This window comes from Arctopsyche grandis, chromosome 13 (assembly GCF_051622035.1).
Source record: "Arctopsyche grandis isolate Sample6627 chromosome 13, ASM5162203v2, whole genome shotgun sequence".
Lineage (NCBI taxonomy): Eukaryota > Metazoa > Arthropoda > Insecta > Trichoptera > Hydropsychidae > Arctopsyche > Arctopsyche grandis.
In genome coordinates this window covers 14,537,633-14,555,031 of record NC_135367.1, presented here as the reverse complement: position 1 = coordinate 14,555,031, position 17,399 = coordinate 14,537,633, and the positions used below count along the sequence as shown (strand labels likewise).

Sequence of the window (17,399 nt, the reverse complement as noted above, 5' to 3'; positions counted from 1 at the left end):
CGACTCCGCTACACAATACGCTCCTACTCGGAAATTTTAAATTACCTATTTTAATTAGAACTTAAAAATCAAAACAATATATCTCAAATGACTGTGTATGTATGTATTAGTCAATGACAGAATAATTTTTAATATATTATGAAAAATATGGATTTGGAATATTATTGCGCAAAATGCGGAAAATTGTAACCTTTCGAGCATGCGCACCAGACTTTCAGCCAGCTGTCGAGTTGTGTACTACAAATACGCGCACAATTTCTCAAACGTGTTCATGCAAACGTATACCTTATTGAAGCTTGAAATAGGGTGGACAATGGTTTGATGATTTAATTCATAAGTATCCGTACACGCTTATATAAATTGAAGCGACGAATGAAAAATATACAACAAAGAAGATTTTTACAATTTAATTTTTTTTCTTTTTCTTTTTGTTTTACTGTGAAACAGATCAAGCGTAGTATTAAATACAGTTACAAAACGGACTATATTTGGTTCATTAACTTTTGTATGCTAATTCTAGTTATACATATTAATTAATTACATAGTATCAACAAGAGATTTAAATGATTATTTTTCGCACAGTAGATAATACTGAAATTTTTTTTATCAGCTTGTTAGCTTAGCGGAAAAAAAATGTTTCTGATTGAACCATTTTTGTGCTCGCACCACCCTAGCAAATTAATTGTTTAAATAATAATAATATGAATATAATTCCAAAATGCAAAAATAATTACTTGCAGAAATGAAAAGAAACGTGTCATTTTTTGTTAAAATGATGAGCATTATGCAAAAGTTTAATATTTTTGCATCATGCAATGTCAATTTTACGCAATTTGTTTATACCGTTGTGTGTATCAATTTCTGCAAGTCTATGAAGAAGAGAGAACACAAAAAATATTTGTATGTGTATATTCAAGGCCAGCCAACTTGGGAGAGCAGTAAATGCAATACACCCGGACCCCGATAGAAGAAATGAAGAAAAAAAAAATTATAAAACTGTTACGAAAAGAAACACATGTATTACATAGATACCTGAGGTTAATATACGAGAGACGACCCCCTTGTTTCTTATTATAATAAAAGTTTTGCTTTTTATTTTATAGAATTTCATGATGAGTCTAACAAAACATTGCACAAATCCCAACGGACAACGAGTTTCCTCGAACACTTTTTATATTGTATTTATCTCATGTATTATTCAGATTTTTTGGAGTCAAAACTTTTTTCCAGTCCTGCATGTATCGTATTATATTTCTCAAAATCATATACTAGATCGATGGTTGCATATATTTAGTACAATATGTATATCCGATATCTGTCACACGTCCGTCACGATAAATGTCAATGTTGAAATCCACCGGGAGCGTTCATAAAGTGTAGCTTTTGACCTTCGACAAACAACATACATATTCGACGATTTTAGCGCAGTGCGGTGGTCGGCAGAAATGCGCAGCGTGAGCGGACCGCTTTGCAGAACCCAGCCAGTGCGGCATAGAGGCGAGTTTGGCGCTTGCTTTTCCACTGGCAACCGAACTCACTCTCGCGCTGCATTTGACGGCCGTAACGCGCGTCGTTCGCTATACGCCATTTTGTTCTGAACGTATCCTCGATTCCCAGCGCCATTTCGAACCGACCAGAGCACGAGAGCACCTCGTGCCGTGTACGAAACGTTCAACCGAAATCAGAAAATATACCCTGCAAAATTCGCGTTCGTAGTACATCGCGGTTTTCAGCCTCGTATAATATAGCGAAATTTTCATTCTAGTACTAGTCCCTCCCCCCTTTAAATACGCGAGATACGCTTCATAGTGTTCGGTCGATTCTGTGATATTTTTGTTCCCGAAATGGTCGGGATCGTTTTCTAGCATCGCTTCAGTGCTTTGTCTGTTTTTACGGTGAGTTTCTGTTAATTTATATATTTTTTTCCATGTCGAATTGAATGCACGTGTTGTGTGATGTTACGGCCTGAATGAATTTCGGTTTGAAACAAATGAATATTTTTTTCAAATAAATCAATTTGACGTTTCGCGTGTGACAGATCGCACGCATTGTGTGACGTTCGAGGAGTGCCGTTTTGCGATCAGCTGTTCTGTATGTCTGCGGAGCTCGTTCTTTGTTCCTTCTGGTATCGTATGCGTGTGTTTATTCCGTGAATCATATTTTGTAACGATGTCGAAATCTGTACAAAACGATTCAATAGTTGTAGTTACATTGTGCTTTATTGTTGTTACCATTTTTATTCACGTTATTTTTGTGTGGTTGGTCGGATTTTCATTGATAGTTTTGGTCGAAATTGAATTGCTGTATATCAATTACATATGTATGAAGGTCTTAACCTACCAACGAATTAACTTAATTCGTTGCTTGGAAATTGGTTAAAACATTGTGCAATGTTTATATTAGGTAAAATCAAACAAGTAATCCAATCATTCGCGATTAATACACTATTATTCAATTGAAAAAGAAACATATCACGAATTATGACGTTTGCTTGCATTTATTTTGAGTAGTTGATTTTAATATGAAATGATCTGTATTTGGATTATTTAAAAAAAAAAATGTCATTAAAATTTATGTATGATGCTTCACTGATGATATTATAGGGAGATCGAATGAATTTGTAATGCATGAATAATGAGCACTTAAAATATTATTATTAATAATTTTTATATTATAATAACAATACGATAAATTTCTTTTTGGATATTAATTATTCATAAAAGGATTCAACCAACATGACGCATTTTTTAACAGCCGGAATTCTTTATACACAGTGAAATCAAACTTCATTGTACAAAAAAGGCTCTCGAAGTTGCTGTTATCAAAATTTAACTTCTTTTTTGATAACAGCAACTGGAACTTTTGTAGAACTACATATTATGTATGTATATCTGATTAATTTATATAATGTATACTAGGATTTAACTGTATATGCATGCATAGTCTTGACTGTATAGGTATACAAAGAAAAACTTCTTGAGAAAATTGAGGTTTTTGTACATCGCATGCGTTGATTTACGACAAAACTTGTCCAAGGATTGTTACGGAAGATTTATTGCCGAACCTTAAGTGAAAAATCTGATCGACAAAGAAAATTTCCTCGTATAATATTTAGTACATACATATACTGGGGTCGACGCCACTACACACGTATTTGTATATACACTTGTTATAAAATAAATTAAATAAACTTGTATGAATTCATTAAACATCAACATTTAATGTACACGTATGTCCATACATACATGGATAGTTATATATGCACAAAATGTATATTCTTTGTTTTTTTTTTCCTTAAAAACAAGCACATTTAATGTTATAAATTATACATAACATTGTATAGCGTTGACCCAACAAACACGTTACAAGGTAATGGTTATAAATGGCATCGAACATTGGTGCATCGTACGTATTGGCAATGCAGAGGTTAAACGATTCGTTCGTGACGTGTTCTCGTTATTGTCACAGATACAAATTTTAATTTTCTATCAATCCATTGTCGTTGCGCAATCTCGCTGGAATTGGACCCTTCAATAATGACTGAGAGTGGCAATTCTGGCCACGAGATGTGTATGTACGACCAATTAAGAGCATAGAGGACAGGTTCCATGTGATGTGGCAAACGCTGACATACATATATTTAGGACAACGACACCCTTTACCCCCAATGTGCGTCAGTTCTATTTAGGTCACAGTCTACCCCAACCCAGAAGACCTTAAATCCTTTCTTCTTTACTCTAAGTCGCTTGAATTCCCCACTTTGTTCGTATTTGTCTCCTTAACGCTCGGATCAGGTGCTTGAAGATTACGCGATGCTTTTCTACTACATTATGTATGTACGTATATGCAACGACTGTATTATTTTTGATCTATAGGTTATTTGTGGGGTTTTATGATTGCTATGGTTTCAATCAGTTGCGGCGTGCCTTGGAAATCTCTCTGTTTTTATCGCACAGCCCTACTTACGTGTGCGCGAGCAGGATACAAAGGAACTCGGAATGACGTCACCTCATCCCCTTGTATCCTGCTATAAGTGAGGCTGTGCGATAATAACAGGAAGATTTCCACGGCACGCCATTGGTTTCAATGAATATATCCAAGTATTATCAGGTAGAAAAGAACCTTTAATACAAAATTAGTTTGAAAAAGAAAAATTATACACATTCGGTGGCGTGAATATCAGGTACATTTGTTTCTTACATTTTTATACCAGGAAGGCCTTACAGGTAAACCCCCAATGCGTCTTCCTGACCAATTATAAACAATACAGCATTTTTATTACACATGTTTAAGTCGCTGAATTACGAGACACTGAAAACTCGCAAATTAACGAGACATCTATGAATTGTACATCAATTTTATTGTACATTAATCATTCTCAAATAGTGGTGACATAGTAGGTAGGAAAGTTTTTAGTCAATTTTTAATCGGGAACCGTTTCAACAATGAAATCAGAGAAAATTGGCAAACTCTGATAGGAAACGATCGACCTAGAGTCACAAATATCCAGGTCTGACCAGCAGCACTACAGATATACTCTTTTCAATCGAGGTCAGCTCATGGGATCGAACCCGGCGCCTTAAAATTTATAAGCTAATTTTGAACCACTTGTACTCTTCCGTTGGCTTTGATACTTTACCAATATAAGGGGGTTAGCTGTCAATAATTTGCAATAGAGTTTGGCCAGAACTATGACTAAAATTACGACGATACTATCAAACTTATGTTAGTATTTTAGTCACAGTCATCATCATATTTACAACTGTTTACATATGTACATAGGTAGATATTTTGTCTCCAATTCGGTACACTATAATATAATTTTACGTTGTATGCTCAACGGTTGAATGGGTTGAGGATTTAAACAGGTCGAAGATATCCCTGAACCCTTTGTAACACGAGATTAGTATAATAATGACGCGCGACTTTGGGATTAACAACTGGATTTACTCTTGAAGTATCTGAATGAATTATTATATTACACCGAAGCAGGACTAGTAATGGAAATTTTCACGAATGGGAGCGCTCGATAATTTTGAAACCATGATTTTGATTTATTTTATTGTATTATATTTTATACATAACAGAGCCGGGATTACACATCTGTCACCTGGGGCAAAAGGAAAAATTTGCACCTCTGTAATTTTATTTTTTATTTTCAATAAGAATTTCTTAAGCGAAAATAAGATATTACACATATAATACTCAAGGAAGGGCTTACTCTTAATTTAATGGTGTAGGGCATTATAGATGAATTGTACTTAAAAAACATTATGTAAAACATGGGTTTAATATATTTTTAAGAAAATAATATCAAAAAAAATATATACATAGTTCTTATTAAATATGTTAAATTAAAAGAAAGCGTACGCCCCCATCGAATTTTTTTTCGTATGTTTGTAAAAGCCTTGGATAGAGTATGAGCTCAATGGGCCAGTGTTTGAAAAATAGTATCTTTGTGTATTACAAGTCAGGATTTCTTGAATTAATCATTACTGATTTATTTAATATGTTCGCTAAGTTCCTTAATAATTTTTATTTTTATTTAATTTATACCAGGAAGGCCTAACAGGTGAACCCAATGCGCCTTCCTGGCCAAACACAATTATATGACAATTGAGTTCAATACATGGAATCATGGGTCTACCTCATGGCACCGAAATTTAAAAGGTCGAAAAAGCAAATATCGGAAGGCAAAGATCTTAATTCGAAAGATAAAAAAAGGGTGCATGGTAAACGGTACTATGTATATATAATATATATGAGTGGCATGCGGTGAAATTATTTCTCTTTTTGTCATACAGCCTTCTTTAATGTGTGCGCGCAGGATACGGGAGGAAAAGCCTGTCCCTCTTGTTCCTGTTGTATCCTGCTCGCGCAAATTAAGTGAGTATGTAAGACGGGGGGAGAGAGAGTTTTACCGCACGCCAATGACATTTTCGACTTTTTCACTGTTGAATTTTTAAAATCACCTATATATACATACATATTGAAAAAAAAATTGGAAACCCGTTGTTCCAAAATTGGAGCGACACCACTGTGTATGAGTAATTGTAACTGGCCAGGAAGGCGCATCGAGTTTACCTGTTAGGCCTTTCTGGTATAAATATATAAATAAAATAAAATAAAATCAATAAAACTCTCGAATTTATTATAGTCTGGAATCATTTATTTTGAAGTAATATTAGTGCACTGAACTTGTTGAAAACACAATAATAGTTTTAATTGTTTTAAATTATACAGATAGATGTCTTTGCCAGAATTGAAATGTAAGGCGTTTTACTTGTAGTCAACAATTGTGATTCACAAGAGTTATAAATTCATCATTTATTTTTTTTGTCTTTTATAATACATAGTCAATCAATATTGGCAAAATCGGAATATTATTTTCGGCAATTATTAATGAACTTAGTGTTGTAGCCGATGAAATATCATCGCATGGGTGTTGGCATATTAAGTTGTTAAATAAAAAACATTAAAATAAATGTGTCGGTCCTGTGTTCGATCCGCACGCGGTCGGATTTTTTTTCAAATACTTTAAATTAATTTAAATATATTTAATTTAATATTTATTTACGAAAGGGTACGAAAATTTTGTATTTTTCACGAGAGGGAGCGCTACGTATCTGGATTTCAAGAAAAGAAACGAAGAGCCCTGCACCGAAAAAACATACATAGTTTGTTGACTTGAATATATGTACATAGTTTCATTTTGAGAAGAAGTCACCGACCTTTAGATGTTTCAGTACAAAATCATGTTTCCATTGTCCATATGTATGTATTTACAGTGTACACGTGTCGGTCGAAATCGATTATCTGCATATGTCTGGTTTTCTTCACATAAATTATTCCGTCGGTGCAGCACAAAAGGAAAACTTTTGTGCTGCGGCTGGTACGATTGATTTATTTTTGCATCGTATTATTTTGCCTGTTAAACTGCCGATTTGATTGGGCTCGGCAATATAATTAATCGGGCAAATTGCTGTGAACCAATTGGTTGCCCGCGCACCTTTCAAAGTCGGATAGACAAAGGCTTTTTCGAATCATCGAATAGCGCTCGATCATATAACTTGCTCCTTTCATTTTATGTACATTTCAATTTACAAGGTTTTGGTTCGTTTCAATTGCGTCCGGTCTAATTAGCACCATTTTAAAGTGTTTCTCGGAAATGAAATATTCAAAAGGATTACGGGATGATTCACAAAAGGCTTTTCGAAAGAACGTACATACATATGTACATATTTCAAAAGGCATTCGTTTTTCGCACGAGATTCTTGTTGTTTTTGAATTTCTATATATGTTACAATGTAAGTAGCTGTTTCAATGACTATTTTGTGTGCCAAATAACAAACATCTTAGAAATGTTTGTCTGCATCATTTTTCATTCGATCAAATTACAATGCTCACGGCTTGAATACACACACATATGTACATACTGTTTCGTGATGAGATGTTCAATTAATAAATTGTGATTATTTTAATCTTCTCATCTGGCGAATTGGCCCTGAATTTGACATTGACTCTTTTAGAACCCGGCTGATGAGTAATAAATATTTTGCTAGAACGAGATATCACTAGTCTTCTTTCTTTAATTTATTTTATTTTATATGTATTTCGATTTAAATTTAGAACTTTAAAAGGAAAGGTTCCAAGTGTAGCGTAAAAATTTATAAAATCTAAAGATCTTTATCTTACGCAAATAACACGTGTACCTAACTTACATATATGTATGTATGTATGTATGTACTATAGTATAATTATTACTTTTACCGGTAAATTAGCAAAAAAACATTCGCTGCATTTTATCACATTCCACTCCATTATTTTATTTTCTGGCAACACTGGTCCAACCCAGTGCTTCATTCGGTAAACGGATTATTTCGCACATTGCGATCGCGCACACACGAAAATCGCGAATGCGGAATATCTGGCACTCGAGTTCCTTTTAATATGATATGTAGTTCGCGTGGGTAGCTATTGATGTATGCAATATTTGGGTGCCAGATGTTTCGTGATCGAGATTTTAGTGACGTGTGCAAGATCGCTTTGTGCGGAATAATCAACGAACCTTCTTATCCAGGAGAAAAAAATACAATAATGAAAAATAAGAAGAAGTTACATATGTACATATATGTAGAACGGATTTACAAGATAGTCTTACGACTAAATGTGTGTTGTGAGTAAAAGAAAGGCTTCCGTTAACTTTAAGAAATAAAACTAAGGGAAAAAAAGTCAGTCTGGGAAAAGAAATGATATTTTGACAGTTTGGAAAAAATAAAGAAAATGAGAGAAAATAATGAAATTGTGAGAAAGAAAATGACTTTTTTGATGAAATTAAATAAAACTGAAAAAAATACTTAATAAATTAGATCCTAACTATCGGACGATATTGTGTATACTACATTATGTTTTCTTCGCTGTTATATTCTTAAACGAATAATAAAAAATATTGTTTTTAGTGTTTTATAAAATATTAATTCATAAAGAATTCATTATGACTTATACCTTTTCTTAGGCCATATCTTAGTGTATAATAAATAATGTTTTGTATTAAATATATTTAGTATAAAAATCCGGTAATCTGGTAATTTACCAGTAAACCGGTTATTGGTAAAAATGTACAGTAAATTTTATTCCCTAGCATATGTATGTATGTACATACATAGTATTATACAGTTTTTGCTTATTAAAGTCGATTTCACTACAAAAGGTACAAATGTATGTACCTATATATAATAAATTATGCATATTAGACAAAGTCGGTAGTACACATTCACGTTATTACTTTTTATTACTCTTTTGTATCGTACAAGGTTCAAACGATTTTTGAAATATTCCTAGGACGAAAGCCTGCTATGGGCATAATCTTGGCGAACTTTGAACTTACTTTGTACGTATAAAAGGATAACTGCTGCTGCTATAAAATGTAAAGGGAAACCTTTTTATCTCCTGGAATAGGAAACCCGGCAAAAAAGTGACTTTAGTTGCGAAAAACAAGTCCGTAACTCACATACACATACATAGATAGATCCTTGGGTACATTAGGGTTATCAAGATTTTATTTATTTTTCTCACATATTACAGTAAGTACTCTGTAATATACGAAGTGGATTCGTGTCGACTCGTGTATCATTTTTTAGCATAACAACGTGTAATGTACGCTCTCACGTAACAACAACCCTCTCAGGATGTGCTTCGTGCAATTTCCCTTAACTGTATGTAATATGTCATAATAACTCGTGACAAATTTAAATTTGTCGCCATTTGTCGATGATTTATTTCCTACCTGGAGTCGTTTTGCGCAAATCGTACGTTTTATTCTGCCACATCTTTCTCCCCGAATGTATGTTTTATTATGTACGTTCGCCGTTTCACCTGTAAACTTACAGAGTGAAATATTTGTCACGTTTTAGTATTTTTATAAACGAAAGATGGCATGTACATAACCAATAAATTATTTTTAAATTGTTGAACTTTATTGGTGAAGAAAATCTTTCATAAAAAACAAAATTTAATTTACATTTTTTTTAAATAGGCCCTTTTTATGTTCAATATATATACTATAAATAAAAATGAATATATTATGAATATAAATTTGCAAAAGGAACGTGTTATTGTGGAACAGGATCCAAATGAAAGGTCAAAGTCGGTTCACAGCATTTATTCAACGATTCCGGAGGTCCACACGTAACCACCGCTCACTTCAGAATAATTGATCTACCGTGTACCTCCTTATAAAGGACAAGTTGCTCACCACAGCTTCCCCGATCAATTTATGTATCTATTGTCTAGGCACGTACAGTTTTAAGTGAGTCTCACGCTCTCGCCCGGGTTCTGAGAATTCTAGCGGGCACTTACTTAGTCCCGTCTCGGGGGGGGGGGGGGGGAGGGTCTCCATTGTTCACCCCCGAATTCACTTAGACAGCGGATACTCTCTCTTTCTCGTGTTCCCACGTTACAATATTTTTAAAAATATGTACAAATACGTTAAAAAATCAAATAAAAGCTGTTCTGGCTTTTGCTGATGCAAAATTTGTAATCAATTCTTCCATATCGAGATGTTTTAAAATGTCTCGTTCAATGGATGTAATTATCAAACTGTGTAATCACTGCGTGAATTTTTTCACAATGGCCAAAGAAAACCGGGTTTGCTTGATAGGTTAAGGTGACATGTACTGCTGTATAGTATGAATATATTTTGTCGTCTACTACTGCTACTTGCTGTTCCGTCTACGCCACGTTAGACATGAATGTGTTTATACGAAATCTACCAAAGAATACTTTTCGTACTGCTAGTTAGGTGTTGTTGCCGGAACGTGCTGTGCTAGTATAGACCTTTAAAGGGCTGGATTAGCTTCCAGCGTGTCTGTGGACATGCACGAAACTTGGGCAGATCTCAACCCGGGCTTGTCTACTAACCTTTCCAGGCGTTACGGTATTATCATTTTTTTTATTTTACATACATACATATATGTAATTTATAGTTGAACATGGTTTTGCAAAAGGATGATCTGTATTGCCGCAATGGTTGCAACTTTGCAAAAGTTGCAATTTTCTTCCAATTGTCGTTTTGTACTTGGGCAGAGTTTCAGAGGTTGTCATCATTCTGTATACCTTTTTCCTGTATTATTTTTTTCCTTTTGCCAAATGAAATGAATTGATATTGCGCCGGTTATAATATGTATTTAATGATGTTCGCGTTGTGTTGATATAATGTATGTGTAGTGCACTAATTTACCGGTAATTATTATTTCATGCAGTGTGCAACCAACCAAGCCAACCGTGACCAATATCCACAATCATGTGATCAACTACATTCCACAGCTCCAGGTATTTCTTGGTCTTTCAAAGCGATGCCATTTTCATCGGTTAGTCTTGTTTGTTCTTCTTTGTGTCGTTTTGTTTACGGATGGGATATATTTGATTCAGTATGACATATGTATGTACAGTGACAGTATCTCGATCAAACTTACATATGTATATACATACATATGTATGTAGTTGTAGGATGCAGTTTTTGACTCATACAATGTTATTTTTAGTGGTCGATCCTATTCTTTCGTAAACGATCTTCTATGTACATATATATGTATGTTACAGGCTGCATAAATTATTCCTACAAACCATTATTTTATATGTAACTTATTTGAGTATAAGTGGTCCACTTAAGTTTGCTTGAAACGATTTATTGAGAATTCTTTAGTTGTTGAAAATTTAAATGTAGCCGTAGTATCTGTTGGTCAATTTTTCCATCTTCACGGTCAATTTTTCAATCATATCTCACGTGGCAAGTCGTTTCGTCATAAATTTAGAGAGCGTGCTTTTTCCAGGAATCGGGGCGGTTTGGCTCTATTTACAAAGCTATGATTGAAAAATTAGGTGCAAAAAAAAAAAAGGTTCGGCGAACCTTTAATAGAATAGTCTAAAATGTGGGTGAATACTCTAAAATGTGGTTATCGTTTTGTGAACCACGCTATCATGGTATTTTATTGTAAAGATATAAGAACACTGTGTGTACTTGTGGCTTTTCAATTTACGATTTTATACTTGATTTGAACTCTCAAAAGGCTTAATATTCGGCAGATACATTTATGACTTTTCTAATAATGAATTTTATTAACTTAATATAAATTTTGAACTCCGAGAAAGTGAGTGTTTAATATACCCTAATAACAACTCAATGGAAAGTTTCAAGTATCGTCTGTAGATTTGATGAACTTTTCAAGTGTTCCGCCATATTCCGACGTTTCAATTTTGGTCCTTGAACTGTCTCAGATCTAACAATAGACTTTTCATTTAAATATATGAAATAAATTTAATATAACTTTCTTCATTTACTCCTACATATAATTTCAAATTCAAAGCGATCGAAGTACATACATAATATATATATATATATATATATATATATATATATATATATATATATATATATATATATATATATATCTTTATTACATAATATTTCACTGTGGTAAAATATAATACAAATTTTGAGAATGGTAGGTGCTGGTATAATTTATTTACAATAAAACGCGCACGCTGTCCCTTACACCCCATCTCGACAAATAGCATTTCGTACGTACAGTGTTCTATTGTCTGCACGAAATGCTATTGGTCGAGAGGCGGTATAAGGGACAGTGTGTGCATTTTTCCTGTGTCTTCCTACAGCGGATCGACTGTCGTTTATTTATTTTTTTTAAATTATATTTACCATGGTGTCATTACGGGATTGACCCAAGGCTATATTCCTACGGCCAAATTTGTATAAATGTAAGTACCATATATAAATTTATAATAGTAAATTTTAAATTAAATTATTGGAAAACTCTGATAAGAATTGATCGACTTGGACTCACATACATTCATACATACATATGTATATATATCCGAGGTATGTTTAGTAACACTGGATCAGGACTCGAACCCGTGACTGCTCGGTTGTTAGCTAACCATGAGATATGTTGCTGGCTATAATAAATCTATCATTATAGTCCAGGGGCGGTTTTTGGAAATCTTTCTATTTCTATTGCTCGGGATGCGGCCATGCCATGCGGAATTAATATTTAAGAAAATACATATCTAAGAAAATTGCAAATATTTATCTGCTCCAAACGCTTCATAGTTGTTGTCATGTGTACCGAAACTAAAAATTCTTAATTGTGACAATTATTTCATGGAGTTCTTTATGTATATAGTAGTTGTTGTATGAATATTTATCATTGTGAGCCACTAATTTGTATTTGTTACAATGGAATGATGAACGTGGGACTTTTTTTGAAATTTCTATACCTGTTCAGAATGACGTTTTTCTGCTTGTTATTGTTTACTTGTGTGTGACAAAAAAGTGTGGATATGCGTAAGACCTTAAAATTGATGTCTGCGGTTATTTTCGTGTGGCATCTCGAAAGCAATGTCATTTAGTTTCGTGCCAAAGAACGTGTTCGGTTATGAAGTGAAAACGTTAGCAAAAAACCTTTTAATTTTTTGTACCGTGAAATAATAAAAGCCGCTTTTCCGCTTATCGCTTCGCACTAATCGTAAGCCATTAATGGAAATAATGGATTTTGATGAGTTTAATATTGCTTACTTAAATGGCACCTAAATGTATGTATGTAGGTATATAGTTTTAAAACCGCAGAATTCAATTATATGGTTTTATATGACATTTATATGGTTTATATGTACATCTTTCAAGTGCTGAAGGTTGCGAGTAGTTTGCAAGCATCTCTTGACTGTAATATGTGTAACATTGACAGGTGTCGAGTAAATACTCGCGTACATTTAATATTTGTGTCTTTTGTCACGCTTATCTGCACATCGATATGATCGACATATTTGTGATGGAGGAGTTGTATGAATTTGAAAACATCCACATACGTATGTGCATATTTACGAATTTCACCATTTTGGCTTATCGGAACTATGCTTCGCTGAATTGTTGTTAGATACGGTGCAGGCTGAATAAAGCTAATCGAAGCCGTCGCATTGTTTCTTCATCGCCTGTTCGACAGTGTGCATATGTATATTTTGAATCTTATTAAATCATTCGATATATGGCTAGTATTTAGACATATGTGAATAGGGCTAGTTTTGTATTTGAACCAGTGGAGTGCCGTGGAAATCTCTCTTTATGGCATAGCCTTACTTATAGCCCGGCCACACCGGGTGACTTGCGAGCAACTTGGTGGGTGACTTAAGGTGTTGCGTGACCAGATCAAACGTATTCAGTTGTATGGAGCATGCTACACCGGACAACACACCGATTGTCCGAGTCATAAAGTCACCCGACCATTGAGATCGGCTGCTTGCGTTCGGTCTGTCATAGGGATTTTAATGCATGAGCAACCGACGCGCTCCCTCAAAATGTATAGCGTTGTATTGAGGGGTGCCACTCTCGGTGATTAGTTACCGACTGTACCGTCACGTAGTGAAAACTCTTAATGGGTATTAGTGAGTGGATTTTTGGTCGCTACCTGCTGTGCCGACTAGGTATGAACAGACCTTAACTTGGACGTCACTCGCAGCGTGACATCAATGCTGTGAAACCTTATTACCAAGGAAAGGCGGTCAGGATGCTTTTGCCCTAAAAGGCTCATCATTGTTAACCTTTTTTTTAGCTCTTTAGCTTTGTAGGATAATAGTAATTGACAATAGTCGACCCTTTTTCTTGGGAAATGGAAACGCCACGCCGATCTCTAGAAGTCAGGTGATCCAACCGTTTTTGTATATATTTTGTATAAAATATGTAGGATATGTACAATAAAAAATAATAGTTATTGTTGATTGCAAATAACTAATATATTAAAAAATGAATAAGTGTAAATTAAGAAATAGGGTTTTAATAGCGTCAAATTTTATTTATAAATCTAATTTTGATAATTTAAGTCAGTAGCATGCCTCAGTGTTTATGCCTTGCGTTTATGCTAAGCACCGAGAGGGCGCCGGGTTCGATCTCGTGAGATGATCTTGATTGAAAATTTTATTCTGAGCATAATCTTTAATGCTGCTGGTCAAATATTTGTGACTCCAAGTCGATTCCTATCAGAGTTTGCCAATTTATCTGATTTCAATTTATAAACGGTTCCTCCATCAAATTTGCGTAAACCATCCTACCCACTACTTGAATATGATTTACATATGTACAATACAATTAACATACATATGCACATACAAGTTTAAACCCTTAGATGTCTTGTTGATTTCGAGTTTTTCAGCTTTTTGAAATTCAGCGTTTATAAAATAAAATAAAATAATTATCTTAGAGTGGATTCGGGCATACTTGTCAAAGTTAGATATTTTATTATGCTTGCTTCAAAGATTTACTCGTTTTCGGTTTGGGTTGGTTTAATTAATTTTCAATTGTGTTCGGCGCCGAAAGTGAGCAATTTTCCGAGTAACATGGACATTTGAGAACTTTCGACTCGAAGTTTTCAAAGCCTTTCAGCGTGACGTGCTTACGAAATTTCTCTATTAGTTTGAACTTAACCGTAAGGAAAATTAATTCTACATTATTTACATACATATATACCTAATATGTATGTGCGTACAATATTAGATTACTTGTTATATTGTTGACAACTTTGATATCACATACCAAGAGTATGTATTTTAAAAATGTTTTGTATAGAATTGTCCATAAATTATGTTAGTTAGATAAAATCGGCTATTATATTATTTACATATTCATTGTTTCGTGTTTTTGTTCCATAAAAATTTTTAACCGCCTATGTTTGTACATACATACATACATCCATACACATGTACTTATTACATTGAAAACTTAATGAGTGAATATCCAAGCATACACATGCACACATAACTCTCTATAACCTGGATTCCTCTCTCGCGTACGTGTTATTTATCTTTACGAGGTCGCTGTTATTATGTTTGCTTTGCTCAGTATGCTGAAAATTCGCGAATATCGTTTCCCCCATAATATATGTATGTATAATAGTATGTGTATATACATATGTATGTATGTATGTATGTACTTCATGTCAACTACATGTCGTACATATGGATATATGTAGTACCGCTCCGAACTGTCCAACTTGTTTCTGAATTTGGTGTCACAATGGTTTAACGTCTTGATTCCGATTTCATTTCGTTAATTTATTTATTCGGATAATCAAACTGGGTCATTTGGTTTGAGTTGATAGATACTATCGACTCCATAGCATCTCGAGTGTTTGAGTTCTTCAAATTACCTTTGATCGAAAAGCTTGAATGATTTACGAATCTGTGGAACTTTAGGGGATGTTGTTGATGTTTGAAACATTTATGTTGGGTGTTAAAATTTTTCTAGTAAAATTCTTTTTCGCGTGATAATGTCTACTATAAATCATTTGGAACAACATTGAAAATGTTGTATGCATGAATGAATATGCAAATTTCTTCATTGACAGTTTTTATATTATTTTTTAGTATGCTAGTGTGATTTTTAGTATGCGAGTGTAAAATTTATAGACACATGTACATATGTACTTTATGACAGTTCTTTATATACATTGTAACTTCATCGAGGAAAATTTATTTTCAGGTATTTTATGTATTACTAGCTTTATTACCCGGTTTCGCTTGGTATTTGTAATACATATATACCGCTTACACATGACTAATCTAATAGTAAACATAAGTATAGTTTTATTTTATATAAATTTATTTGAATACTCGTTTGTTTTTTTTATTAAGTTGACTGTCACGAACAAACAAACATATATAGTAAGCCTCTTATAAAAAATTATATGTACACCCCCGTAAAAAAAGTAGACGCAGCCCCGCAAACGTAGATTTTCATAAATTTTCATCAAACAGATACTGATATTCATCAATATCTATTTTTAGACTTATCAAAGCTCCAATATAGGAAAAAAAAAAAAAAAAAAATATATATATATATATATATATATATATATATATATATATATATATAGGCGAATTGCCTACAATCAACATCGAAACCTAACAGAGATTCTTTTGTACATGACGTATTGGGGTAAATTTGTATATATGTATGTATGTATATGTAAAATAAATGACAAAACTCTCAATAAAGATTCTATTGTGTGAATGTAATTTAATGAACGGTAATTTTATGAATTTAATGACTATTTCATCTATGGACATATGTAAGTGTGTATTAGGGTTTCTGATTTTCCGGACTTTTTTTTTCGGAATCGTTCCCGGAATTCCTGGAATCCCAGGACATATGATGTACATACATAGATTATTTTTTAATTTAATTTATTTTTTATTTATATAAATATTATAAACTAGTGGTTTTACCCGGCTATGCTCCGTATTTGTAATATAATTTGTAGTTTAAACCGTTTAAACGTGGTTAATCTAATAGTAAATATTCATTTGTTTTTTTATTAAATTTATTTGAATCGAAAAAAAAAATAATATTCAACGATCGTCATAGAAACTTTGATTTGTTTTCGATGTTCCCAACAAACCTTACATAGTTACATACAGTCTCTTTCGAAATTATATATTAGATAAGTAAACAATATATGTAAGATACGTATCTATTAACTGGAAAATATATAATTATGAAAGTTAATTTACTTGAAATAGCTTACATATTTATACTAAATACTAACATATTTAAATAAGAATCCAAAAGATTTTTTCTAGATTTTGCAGAAAAATTTGCAACATTGGAAAACACTTTAAGTCGATACTGGTTTCATAGTTTAAAGGGACGAAAACATTTTTTTTAACTTTCTGTTTTTTCTCCATTTACTTATTATTTTTAATGTCGAGGCTACTTTTATTTATGTTGTTTTATAGATTTGTCTTTGATTACCCCCATATGAATTCTTTATTCATTGTCAAACACAATTGTCTCATTTTCATCACAATCTAAAAGAGTTTCTTCCATTATGGAAACG

The 17,399-nt window shown here is 33.3% G+C and overlaps 1 protein-coding gene across 2 annotated transcripts in view; it reads left to right on the top strand.

Moving 5' to 3' along the window:
• The first annotated feature begins 1,483 nt into the window (after positions 1 to 1,483).
• The window catches only part of LOC143921252 (monocarboxylate transporter 9-like), a 56,318-nt gene continuing 40,402 nt past the window's right edge, over positions 1,484 to 17,399 (top strand). Inside the window, exons 1-2 of one of the 2 annotated variants that reach the window (XM_077444463.1) lie at positions 1,521 to 1,895; positions 10,761 to 10,830. The gene's annotated coding sequence lies outside the window, so the exon portion shown is untranslated. Of the gene's footprint in view, positions 1,896 to 10,760; positions 10,831 to 17,399 lie in introns of both variants that reach the window. The other variant, XM_077444462.1, reaches the window with a different exon arrangement.